At 37.0% G+C, this 14,463-nt stretch overlaps 1 protein-coding gene across 8 annotated transcripts in view; it reads right to left on the reverse strand.

Moving 5' to 3' along the window:
• Positions 1-14,463, reverse strand: part of ORC4 (origin recognition complex subunit 4) — an 86,498-nt gene that overhangs the window by 28,084 nt on the left and 43,951 nt on the right. The gene's annotated exons all lie outside the window — the stretch shown is intronic.

Here is a 14,463-nt window from a genome sequence, read left to right on the forward strand (position 1 = left end):
TAAACTTTACCATAGGTATATATGCATGGAAAAAAAATAGTACATATAAAGTTTGGTACTATCCGTGGTTTTGGGCATTCACTAAGGTCTTGGAATATATGTCCCATGGGTTGGGAGGGCTACTATATATAGAGAAAGACCTTATTAAAGAAATGTAGAGCTTGCAATGAAAATAAAATTACTAATAATAATATAATTACTACTAAAAATACACTCACAAGGTGTTATACCACCTTAAACTGTTCAATTATAAAGTTTCAGATTTTTATAACTACAGATTCCTATGCCACATACATCCCATTTTCTATTTTATTGACTTGTAACATCTTATTACAATTATATTGCAATAAAATATACATCTCTTCACATTAATATTGAACAGATTTTTTAAAAACTTAAAAATGAACAGAACTAAGAAAAGCCAAGAAGCTTTTAAAAGGAAGAAGAATGATAAAGGACTACTAATATTAAAACTACTTCTAGGATTAGAAAATAAATGGTCCCTCAAAATAGACTGTGTATAAAAAAAAATTAGTAAAGATTGCATCAAAATTTAGTGAGGACAAAAAGGATATTCAAAAAGGCACTGGAACAACTGGCAAACCATTTTGAAAAACAAAATACCATTTGTATTTGCAATATTGTACTTCTATTTGTCACTGCAACATCTCTGTGAAATAGGAAGAAGTATTTTAAATTATTAGGTTTCACAATAGGATATCAAACATACTAACTATTCTGATATATCTGTATTGTTTTTAAAACAAATGGAATTCTGGGCTGCCTGGGTGGTTCAGCTGGTTAAGCGTCTGACTCTTGATTTCTGCTAGTGTCATGATCTTAAGGTGATGAGATCCAGCCCCACATGTGGCTCCTTGCTGAGCATAGATCTCTCTTAAGTTTCTCTCTCTCCCTCTGCCCCTCCCCCGATGTTTGCTCTTGTGTGCATGTGTGCTCTCTCTCTCTCTAAATAAATAAATAAATAAATGTAAAAAAAGTGGAATTCTACCTCAGGTCATTGGTAACCTAAGTCCTCTTAAAAAGGGAAATCTCAAAATATCAAGTGCCATACTGTGAAATAAAGCCCAACTAAGAAGTGACATTCTTTATAGATAACTGTCCAAAAATGAAGTGGTACTTCTTGGCCTTCAGAGGAAGTATGAGTCTATCACAAGACTTTGCTCCCAGATGATACAAATGTGGTATCTCAAACTGTGGCCTTTGCCATAGCTTCTTAGTAATCTGCAATGTTCTTCCTCCCACCAATTGGTATCTTATTTACGTAATATTTCTATTTCCCTGGGTCTGATTATATGTTTTAAATTATTTTATGTTTGGCAAATTGTTGAAAACTATTTTAAAGTCTTTGCATAATGAAATGGGTGCAATAACAATACCTTCATTTTACATATGCACAGAGTTATAATAAGGAAGGAAGATGGCAGAAGAATAGGAGGATCCTAGGGTTGTCTCCTCCCACAAATACAAGTAGATGCCAATCAAATCATCCTAAATACCCCAGAAATCAACCTGAAAAGCTCCACAAGTAAGGGTAGAGAAGAGGACAGAGGACACATCAAAGATGGTAGGAAGTGCAGAGACTTGGCTTAGGAGAGAAATGAATCATAGCCAATACAGTGGGGAGGAAGGCACAGTCCCAGAAAAGTGGGAAAAAGAGACTAACATACAGGGGAGTACGCAGTAAATGAATCCTCATGGGATTAGTATGGAAAGCTAGAGGGCTTCAATTTCTTGAGTTCTTGCAACCAGGCAGGCTTAAAGTCTGGAGTTCTAAAGGTCAGCATGTGTGGTTCTGGGAGAGCTTGAAGGACACTGAGGATGCTTTTGGAGAGAAGGCAGGGAAACAGTCTGTGGACATACAGCAAGCTGAAGAGGGCCTGGGGCACACAGTGGTGAGGTTAGTTGCTCATCTGAGAGTGTCCCAGAGAGGGTATTCACAGAGAGAGACCTCTGGGTAAAAATGAACTGGCAGGTACCACTTAGCTCCAACGCTCATCAGCATGAACTACAGAGCTACCCACAAAAAATAGCCTAGCACCCACACTTGCTACCAAACTTGCTTACATTAAGCCCTGACCCACGTCCTGCACTGTGTTGGAATTGCCCTTTCCAGTCACTCTTGCCTCAGTCCCAGCACATGGGCCTCCTCCCTCAAAAGACTGGCTCAAACCCCCTGCCAATACAATGTTGCCCCACACTTTGTTCAGGTGGTGGTGGTTAAAGGTATCATTTCAGAAGCAGACCAGAGCACATCTACTTAAAATGCACCACATTCGGGCCAGGGACCAAATGCTACCCACACCAGGCAAAGAGCATCTGTGGTAGATGACTGCCCTGAAGGATAAAGCAGCCAGGACAACACAATAGCAGAGTACATATGACACAAACCAGAGACATTCCTGGATGTGTCAGGCCCTGGAGAAGAGGAGATACTACACGGCAGGGCACTACAGAATCTCTTATTCATAAAACCATTGCCCTCCATCAGGGAAATACAAATCAAAACCACACTGAGATACCACCTCACATCAGTCACAATGGTTAAAATGCACAACTCAGGAAACAACAGATATTGGCAAGGATGTGGAGAAGGGGAACCCTCTTACACTGCTGTTGGGAATGCAAACTGGTGCAGCCGCTCTGGAAAACAGTATGGAGGTTCCTCAAAAAGTTGAAAATAGAGCTACCCTACAACCCAGCAATTGCATTACTACGTATTTACCCAAAAGATACAAACATATTTATTCAAAGGGTATATGTACCCTGTTTATAGCAGCAATGTCTACAGTTGTCAAAACATGGAAAAAGCCCAGATGTCAGCCGACAGATGAATGGATAAAGAAGATGTCGTGTGTATATATGTATGTGTATGCACGCGCGCTCACACACACACACACACACACACACACAAAAGAATATTATTCAGCCATCAAAAAGAATGAAATCTTGCCATTTGCAATGACGTCGATGGAACTGGAGGGTATTATGCTAAGTGAAATAAGTCAGTCAGACAAAGACAAATGCCATATGAGTTCATTCATATGTGGAATTTAAGAAACTAAAAAAGTGAACACAGGGGCAGGAAAAATAAAATAAGAGGAAGACAGAGAGTGAGGGAAACCACAAGAGACTTTTAACTATAGGGAACAAACTGAGGGTTGCTGGAGGGGAGGTGGTTGCGGGGATGGGGCAACTGCCTGATGGGCATTAAGAAGGGCACCTGAAGTAATGAGCACTGGGTGTTTTATGCAACTGATGAAATACTGAATTCTACCTCTGAAACTAGTAATACACTGTCTGTTACAGAAAATTTAAATAAATAATTTTTTAAAAAGTTATTGCCCTCAAAAACATGAGATGCAGTTGACTTTCCTAACACACAGAAACAGATACAGAGACACAGACAAAATGAGAAGACAGAGGAATTTGTCCCAAATAAAAGAACAGGACAAGGCATGGCCAGAGAGCAAAATGAAACAGATGTAAGTAACATACCTGATAGAGAATCTAAAGCAATGATTATATGTATAACCCACTGGACTTGAGAGGAGTGGTGCATATCAGTGAGACTATTAACACAGAGATGAATAACATGGCAGAAATAAAGGGCTCAATAAATGAAATGAGAAAAATGCTTGATGGAATGAACAGCAGGCTGGAGAAGCAGAGGAACAAAGTAACAACCTAGTAAACAGAGTAATGGAAAATAATCAAACTAAACAAAAGAAAGAAAAAAGAATTATACAAAATGAGAATAGACTTAGGGAACTTCAGTGTCTCCATCCAACATAGTAAATTCAAATTACAGGAGTCCCAGAAGAAGAGGAGAGGAAAGACGCAAAGAATTTATTTCAAGAAAGAAACAGGTGAAAACGTCCCAAATTTGGAGAAGGAAATAGATATCCAGATCCAGGATGCACAAACAACCCCCAACAAAATCAACAAAATCAACAAAAGTAGATCCACACAAAGATACATATAATTAAAATGAGAAAATGTGATAAAAAAATATTAAAAGCAGGATGACAAAAAAAAAAAAAAAAAAAAAGACAGTTACATACAAAGGAAATACCATAAAGCTATCAGTGAATTTTTCAGCAGAAACTTTCCAAGCTGGAAAGGAGTGTCATGTTATATGCAAAGTGCTGAATGGGAAAAATATACAGCCAAGAATACTCTTTCCAGCAGGGCTATCATTCACAATAGAAAGAGAAATAAAGAGTTTCCCAAACAAAAACTAAAGGACCTTATGACCACTAAACCAGCCCTGCAGGAAATATTAAAGGGTCTCTTTGAGTGGAAAGGAGAGACTGAAAGTTAGAGGACAAAGGTAGGGAACACAAAAGCAGTAAAAATGAATATTCCTGTAAAAAATTCACAAAATAAAAGGATGTAAACTATGACACCATAAACCTAAAATGCAGGGAGGAGAGGAGTAAAGAGTGGGTTCAAACTTGAACAACCATCAACCTAATATAGACTGGTATATGCAGAAGATGTTATATACAAAGGTAATAGTAACCACAAATCAAAAACCACTAATAAATATGCAAAGAATAAAGAGAAAGAAATCCAAATCTATCACTAAGAAAAGCAGCAAACCATGAAAGAAAGAAAGGATAAGAGAAAATCTTCAGAAAAAAGCAAAAAAATGTTATAAAATAGCAATAAATACATATCTATCAATAACTACTTTGAATGCAAATGGACTAAATGCTCCAATCAAACGACCTAGGATAACAGACAGAAAAACAAGACCCATCCATATGCTGCCTACAAGAGACTCATTTTAGACCTAAAGATACCTGCAGATTGAAAGTGAGGGGATGGAGAAACATTTATGATGAAAATGGATGTCAAAAGAAAGCCAGAGTAGCAATACTTTTATTGGGAAAAATAAACTTTAAAAAAAAGATTGTAACAAGAGACTAGAAGGACACTATACAATAATAAAGGGGCAATCCAACAAGATATAACAACAGTAAATATTTATACACCCAATATGGGAGCACACCAATACATAAAACAGTTAAAAACAAACACAAAGGAATTAATAATAATAATACAATACTAGAGGACTTTAACACCCCACTTCCATCAATGGAGAAATCATCTAAACAGAAAACCAACAAGAAAACAATGGGTTTGAATGACACACTGGACCAGAAGGATTTAAGTCAGAACATTCCATCCTAAAACAGTAGAATACACATTCTTCTTGAGAGCACATGGAACATTCTCCAGAACAGATCATATATTAGGCCACAAAACAAGCCTCAACAAAATAAAAAAATCAAAGTCATATCATGAATCTTTTAGGACTACAACACTACAAAACTAGAAGTCAGCCCAAGGAAAAATCTCAAAAAACCACAAATACATGGAGGTTAAATAACATGCTACTAAACAATGAATGGGTCAATGAGGAAATCAAAGAAGACACAAAAAAGTACATGGGAACAAATGAATATGAAACACACAAGGGTTAAAAACCTTTGGGATGCAGTGAAAGCAGTTTTAAGAGGGCCTATAGCAATATGGGCCTACCTCAGGAAGCAAGGAAAAATCTCAAGTAAACCTAACCTTATACCTAAAGGAATTAGAAAAAGAACAAAAACCTCTAAAACCAGCAGAAATAAGGAAATAATAAAGATTAGAGCAGAAATAAATGCTATATAAAACAAACCAAAAAAAAAACAAAAAACAAAAAACAAAAAACCCCACTAGGTCAAATCAATGAAACCGGGAGCTGGGTCTTTGAAAAAAAATAAAAAATAAAAAAACCTGATAAACGTCTAGCCAGACTTATCAAGAAAAAATAGAAAAGACCCAAATACACAAAATCACAAATGACAGAAGAGAAATAACAAACACCAAAAACTACAAGCCATTAAAGAAGAATATTACAAAAAACTACATGCCAACACACTGGGCAACCTAGAAAATACGGATAAATTCCTAGAAACATACAACCTACCAAAACTGAAACAGGAAGAAATAGAAAATTTGAAAAGTCCAATCACCAGCAAGAAAACTGAACCAGTAATCAAAACACTCCAAAGAAACAGAAGTCCAGAACCAGATGGCTTCTCAGGCAAATTCCATCAAACATTTAAAGAATAGTTAATATCTATGCTTCTCAAAATATTCCAAAAAATAGAAAAGGAAGGAAAACTTCAAATTCATTCTATGAGGGCAGCATTACCCTGATACCAAAACCAGATAGACACCACAGAAAAGGAGAACTACAGGCCAAAATCTCTGATGAACATAGATGCAAAAATCCTCAACAAAATACTAGCAAACCGAATCCAACAATACATTAAAAAGAACCATTCACCATGATCAAGTGGGATTTATTCCTGAGTTGCAAGGGTAGTTCAATATCTGCAAATCAATCAACGTGATACAACACATCAATAAGAAAAAGGGTAAGAACCGAGAGAGGAGTTAAGATGGCAGAGGAGTAGGGGACCCCTTGTTCAACCGGTCCCCTGAGTCGAGTTGGATAGGTACCAGACCAGCCTGAACATCCACAGAATCAGCATGAGACGCAGGAAGATACATCGGGATCTCTACAAATGAACATCTCCAGCGCTGAGTATTGAGGTACGAAGCGGGGAGCCTTCAAACTGCGCACAGATATCGGAAGATAAACGGAAGGGGGAGGGAGCCGCTGCGTTTGGGCGCTGGGAAGCGGTAGCCACCTGCACTGGGGAGCGGGCGGACTCGCAGACCAGCACCCACAAGAAAGCAGACTGAGACCATGAGCCGGAGAACGAGCGTGACCAGACTGAAACGGAGCTCCGGTGCGCTCACTGGAAGCAGACTGAGACCGGGAGCTCCGGAGCACGCGGGGGGCGGCTGGTGGTGTTAGAAACACAAAGGACAGAGACACGCCGGCCCTGGAAGTGAGGGCTGGGACGCCGGGTGTGGTGCGCACATCCGGGATGCTGCAGGGTTGAGCAGCATCAACAGAAACAGAGTTAAAGTGGCCAGAACATCAATGGAGAATAGTCCGCAATCCCTCTGTTCTGAGACAGAGGCTGAGATTCGGCCAAAATCAGAATATGGACTCCAAAATTCTCAACAAGATCCTGGCTAATAGAATCCAACAGTACATTAAAAGGATTATCCATCATGACCAAGTGGGATTCATCCCTGGGATGCAAGGGTGGTTCAACATTCGCAGGTCAATCAGTGTCTTAGATTTTATCCAGAAGGAAAAAGTAAAAAATCATATGATTCTCTCAATAGATGCAGAAAAAGCATTTGACAAAATACAGCATCCTTTCCTGATTAAAACCCTTCAGAGTGTAGGGATAGAGGGTACATTCCTCAATCTCATAAAAACCATCTATGAAAAGCCTACAGCAAATATCATTCTCAATGGGGAAAAGCTGGAAGCCTTTCCCTTAAGATCAGGAACACGACAAGGATGCCCACTCTCGCCACTATAATTCAACATAGTACTAGAAGTCCATTGGCAAAGAAGAAGTCAAAATGTCTCTCTTCGCAGATGACATGATACTGTATATGGAAAACCCAAAAGAATCCACTCCCAAACTATTAGAAGTTATAGAGCAAAACCAGTGCGGAGGTCCCTTAAAAAGTTAAAAATTGAGCTACCCTATGACCCAGCCATTGCACTGCTGGGTATTTACTCCAAAGATACAGATGTAGTGAAGAGAAGGGCCATATGCACCCCAATGTTCATAGCAGCATTGTTATAGAGCAGTTCAGTAATGTGGCGGGATACAAAATCAATGCTAAGAAATCAGTTGCATTTCTATACACGAATAATGAGACTGAAGAAAGAGAAATTAGGGAATCCATCCCATTTACAATAGCACCAAAAACCATACGTTACCTTGGAATTAACCAGAGACATAAAGGATCTATATTCTAGAAACTATAAATCACTCTTGAAAGAATTAACATAGTTAAAATGTCCATGCTACCCAGAGCAATCTACACTTTCAATGCTATCCCGATCAAAATACCGATGACATTTTTCAAAGAACTGGAACAAATAGTCCTTAAATTTGTATGGAAACAGAAAAGGCCCCAAATCTCCAAGGAACTGTTGAAAAGGAAAAACAAAGCTGGGGGCATCACAATGCCAGATTTCGAGCTGTACTACAAAGCTGTGATCACAAAGACAACATGGTATGGGCAGAAAAACAGACACATAGACCAATGGAACAGAATAGAGAACCCAGAAATGGACCCTTGGCTCTTTGGGCAACTAATCTTTGATAAAGCAGGAAAAAACATCTGGTGGAAAAAAGTCTCCTCAATAAATGGTGCTGGGAAAATTGGACAGCTACATGCAAAAGAATGAAACTTGACCACTCTCTCACACCATACACAAAGATAAACTCCAAATGGATGAAAGACCTCGACGTGAGACAGGAATCCATCAAAAACCTAGAGGAGAACATAGGCAGCAACCTCTACGACATCGGCCAAAGCAAACTTTTTCATGACACATCTCCAAAGGCAAGAGAAACAAAAGATAAAATGAACTTGTGGGACTTCGTCAAGATCAAAAGCTTCTGCAGAGCCAAGGAAACAGTAAAAAAAACTAAGAGGCAGCCCACAGAATGGGAGAATATATTTGCAAATGATACTACAGATAAAAGACTGGTATCCAAGATCTACAAAGAACTTCTCAAACTCAATACGCGAGAAACAAATAAATCATAAAATGGGCAGAAGATATGAACAGACACTTTTCCAATGATGACATACAAATGGCTAACAGACACATGAAAAAATGTTCAAAATCATTAGCCATCAGGGAAATTCAAATCAAAACCACACTAAGATACCACCTTACGCCAGTTAGAATGGCAAAAATTGACAAGGCAAGAAACAACAATTGCTGCAGAGGATGTGGAGAAAGGGGATCCCTCCTACATTGTTGGTAGAATGCAAGTTGGTACAGCCACTCTGGAAAAGTGTGGAGGTTGCTTAATAAGTTAAAAATTGAGCTACCCTATGACCCAGCCATTGCACTGCTGGGTATTTACCCCAAAGATACAGATGTAGTGAAGAGAAGGCCCATATGCACCCCAATGCTCATAGCAGCATTGTCCACAATAGCTAAATCGTGGAAGGAGCTGAGATGCCCTTCAACAGATGACTGGATTAAGAAGTTGTGGTCCATATATACAATGGAATATTACTCAGCTATCAAAAAGAACGAGTTCTCAACATTTGCTGCAACATGGATGGCACTGGAGGAGATAATGCTAAGTGAAATAAGTCAAGCAGAGAAAGAAAATTATCATATGGTTTCTCTCATCTATGGAACATAAGAACTAGGAAGATCAGTAGGGGAAGAAAGGGATAAAGAAAGGCAAATGAAGCATGAGAGACTATGGACTCTGAGAAACAAACTGAGGGCTTCAGAGGGGAGGGGGGTGGGGGAATGGGATAGGCTGGTGATGGGTAGTAAGGAGGGGCATGTATTGCATGGTGCACTGGGTGTTTTACACAACTAATGAATCATCGAACTTTACATCAAAAACCAGGGATGTACTGTATGGGGACTAACATAATAAAAAAAAACATTAAAAAAAAAAAGAAAAAGGGTAAGAACCACATGATCATGTCAGTAGATGCAAAAAACGCTTCTGACAAAGCACAACATCCATTCAGGATAAAACCCTAACCCTCCACAAAGTAAGTTTAGAGGGAATACACCTGAATATAATAAAGGCCAAATTTGAAAAACCAACAGCTAACACCATCCTGAATGGGGGAAAAACTGAAAGCCTTTCCCCTAAAGTGAGGAAAAAGATAAGGATGTCTACTCTCACCACTTTTTTTTTTTTTTAAAGATTTTACCCATTTAATTTATTTGAGAGAGAGTGAGAGAGCACAAGCAGGGGGAGCAGCAGAGAGAGAGGGAGAAGCAGGCTCCCCACTGAGCCAGGGGCCCCATGTGGGGCTGGATCCCAGGACCCTGTGATCATGACCTGAGCCAAAGGCAGATGCTTAACTGACACGTCACCCCTCACTCTCACCACTTTTATTCAACATACTACTGAAGTCCTAGCCACAGCAATCAAAAAACAAAAATAAAAGGCATCCAAATAGGTGAGGAAGCAGTAAAACTTTTCACTATTTGCAAATGATATGATACTATATATAGAAAAACCCAAAAGACTGCAACAAAAAACTGGTAAAACTAATAAATGAAGTCAATAAAGTTGCAGGATACAAAAATCAATGTACAGAAATCTGTTGTATTTCTATACACTAATAATGAAGCAATAGAAAGAGAAATTAAGAAAACAATACCATTTACAATTGCACCAAAGATAAGATATCTAGGAATAAATAAAACTAAGGAGGTGAAAGACCTATACTCTGAAAACTATAAAAAACTAATGAAGGAAATTGAAGACAACACAAAGCAATGGAAAGAAATTCCATGCTGATGTACTGGAAGAACAAATATTGCTAAAATGTCTACACTATCCAAAGCAACTACACATTTAATGCAATCCCTGTTAAAATACCAACACATTTTTCACAGAGCTAGAACAAACAACTCTGAAATTTCTATGAGACCACAAAAGACCCCAAATAGCCAAAGCAATCTTGAAAAAGAAAAGCAAAGCTGGAAGCATCACAATTTGAGACTTAAGTTATATTACAAAGCTCTATTAATCAAAACACTATGATACTGGTAAAAAATAGACCATAAGATGCACAGAAAAGAATAGAAAACGCAGAAATGAACCCACAATTATATGGTCAATTAATATTCAACAAAGCAGGAAAGAATATCCAACAGGCAAACAAACAAATGGTCTTGGGAAAACTGGAGAGCCATATGCAAAAGATTGAAACTGGGACACTTTCTGGTTTCATACAGAAAAATAAACTCTAAATTGATCAATGTTCTAAATGTGAGACCTAAAACCATAAAAATCCTACAAGGGAGCACAAGCAGTAATTTCTCGGACACAGGCCATAGTAACTTCTTTTTAGATAGGTCCCCTGAAGCGAGGGAAACAAAAGCAAGAATAAACTATTGTGACTACACCAAAATAAAAAATTCTGCACAGTGAAAGAAACAACGAAGAAAACCAAAAGGCAACCTACTGAATGGGAGAAGATATTTGCAAATGAGCAATCTAATAAAGGGTTAGTATCCAAAATATATGCAATTCAACACCCAAAAACCAAATAATCTGATTTAAAAATGGGCTGAAGACAGGAACAGACGTTTCTCCAAAGGAGACATACAGATGGCCAATAGACACATGAAAGATACTCAACATCACTCATCATCAGGGAAATGCAAATTAAAACCACAATGAGATATCATGTCACACCTCTCAGAATGGCTAAAATGAAAAACACAAGAAGTAACAGGTGTTGGCAAGGATGTGGAGAAAAAGGAACCCTCTTGTACTAATTCAAAGGGATACTTGCGCCCCTATGTTTATAGCAGCATTATTTACAACAGCCAAATTATGGAAGCAGCCCAAGTGTCCATCAATAGACGAATGGATAAAGAAGATACAGTATGTATGTATGTACACACACACAAACACACACAAACACATGAATATTATTCAGCCATAAAATAGAATGAAACCTTGCCATTTGCAATGACATGGATGGAGGTAGAGAGTATAATGCTAAGTGAAATAAGTCAGTCAGAGAAAGATGAATACCATAATTTTACTCTAATGTGGAATTTAGGAAACAAAACAAACAAGCAAAGGGTAAGAGAAGGCAAACCAAGAAACAGACTCATAACTACAGAGTACAAACTGATGTTACCAGAGGGGAGGTGGATGGGGGCAATGGGTGAAATAGGTGATGGGGATTAAGGAGTGCACCTGTGAGCACCAGGTGATTAAAAAAAGAAATGAGAGCCGAAACAAGGTTATAGCACTCTTTCAACGGAATTTACTTCAAACAAGTTATTATGATTGGCCTAGATCAGCTCACAACTTTTTCATGATGTGTTTATATGGTCTGAAACGATAACTTAATGTATTAGCATATATGTCTTCAAATGATAATTTCAGTTCCAATCTGGATATGGCTAAAACTTACTCTGTGTTTAACTACCTAAGTAACCAATTATATAATTTCAGTATTTTTCACAAATACAATATCTTTCCAAATATTTTAAATTACATTATACAGTAAAAAAATTTAGTTGGTTATTTGATGTTACACCAAGCAGGATAACCAATACAGCTACTCCAATTCCACAGTCTTTGTAGCTAACAATTTTACGAACATACTGGCATAGTTCATTTAGACCTGCCAGCAATCAGGGATTTTTATGTTTATCTACTATTACTATTCCCAAATACTTGTTTCTTTGTCTACAGTAATTTCTATATAGAAAAGTATTTTCCAGGGTACAATCTGTCATTTGGAACCACATCCTGTTTTTTTAACAAAATGTTTGAAATACAGTAAGCCACACTAACTGTTACAGGCTGATTTAATACAAATCAATTAATTGTAGACTCCAAATTTTTGTACTTCAAATAACTTGGCCAAGGATAGTGTTATAAATATAGTGTAATCCTATTTCTTATGTTAAAATTTACACGAGAATTCTTGTCTAAAACACTCTATTTTATGTTTCAGGATACTCGACACACAACAAATTACAAAAGTGACAAAAGTTAAACAGTGCTCCTTAGCTCTTTGACCTCTCAATATTGGAGTGTAGCAGTCAGTATAAATCAAATAGTACTGAAATGGAATACAAAGTACAGGATTCTTCCATATGCCACTGAAATAACTACCTAAGTAACCAATTATAAAATTTCAGTATTTTTCACAAATACAGTATCTTTCCAAATATTTTAAATTACATTATATAGTAGAAAAATTTAGTTGGTTATTTGATGTTACACCAAGCAGAATAACCAATACAGCTACTCCATTTCCATGACTTGGTCAATGGCTTCAAAGAACCATCACAGGGTTCTCGTTTAAGATGTAACAAAAATAGGACAAACTGTCAGTATACCAAGAACAATCTGTCTGTTTTATTAACTGATAAATACTCCATCTTAATGGCCATCATCTTATTAAGCCCTAAAGAAACAGAAAAACTGACGTAGGCGTTTATATAAAGATGATGTAACACGAAAGAAAGGAAACAATAAACTGATGAAAAAGATTAATTACTACTGAAAATGTGTATTTTAGAAAATAACTATTTTGAGCCATTTAAGCCAGACTTAGATAAACACAAAACAATAAACTAAGAAAGTTCATGACAAGAAGGTAGACAAAGAAGGATTATTAGAAACTAAAATGCAGTATCACATTAGAAGAAGCAAACGACTGAACGGATGGTGAAGAAAATCACACTGATGATATGGCAGAATGCTGAGGGAGCAGAAAAAAAGAAAGAAACATGGAGAAATAACAGAGAAATGAGAACAAAGGCTTAATAACTGGATACTTTAATCCTAAGAAAGGACAAGAAGAAATGAAAGAGAGGAAATACTCAAAAATAAAATTATTCTTTAGTGAAAACAGACCTAAATTCGTACTAAGAGGGTGTGTATAATATCAGTTAATTTTATGATCAATGCTCAAACATAGCCTGTGAATAACAAATGCAGTAAGACAAGAGATAGAAATAAAAGGTATAAAAAGAAACAGGTATGAAAGAAATAAAACTTTATTCTATTTGCAGATGACATGACCATCTGTAGAAAATTCCATGAACTGACAAATTTTTGGAACCAATCATCAACTATAGCAAGATTGCAGGATACGAGATAACACACAAAAGTTATTTGCTTTCCTCTATATCAGCAATGAACACCAGGAATCTGAAATTTAAAACTTAATGCTATTCTCATTAGAATCAAAAATATTTAAAAACTTAGGTATAAACCTAATGAAACATGTGTAAGACTTATATAAGGAAAACCACAAAACTCTAATGAAAGACCTAAGAAAGATAAAAGGAAAGATATTCCATGTTCATGAATGTGAAAATTCAATACAGTTAAGAAACCAATTTTTCTAATGTGATCTATAGACTGAAACTACTGAACTAAAAAATTCCCAGTAGTTGGAAATTAACATATTAATTCTAAAGTTAATATAAAAAGGCAAAGTACCCAGAATAGCCAAAACAACATTGAAGAAGCACACAAAGTTAGAAGACTGACACTGCCCAACTTTAAGGCCTACAATAAAGCTACAGTAATCAATACAGGTACAAATAGACTGACACAAATACAATTAACTGACCTTTGAAAAAGAAGCAAAGGTAATTCAGTGAAGAAAAGATAGCCTTGTCAACAAATGCTGAAACAATTTAAATATTCATATGCAGAAAGAAAGAAAGAAAGAAAGAAAGAAAGAAAGAAAGAAAGAAAGAAAGGAATCTAGACACAGCTTACACGTTTCAAAGAAATTAACTCA

This window comes from Ursus americanus, chromosome 1, assembly GCF_024610735.1.
Source record: "Ursus americanus isolate L20-20 chromosome 1, mUrsAme1.1.p, whole genome shotgun sequence".
Lineage (NCBI taxonomy): Eukaryota > Metazoa > Chordata > Mammalia > Carnivora > Ursidae > Ursus > Ursus americanus.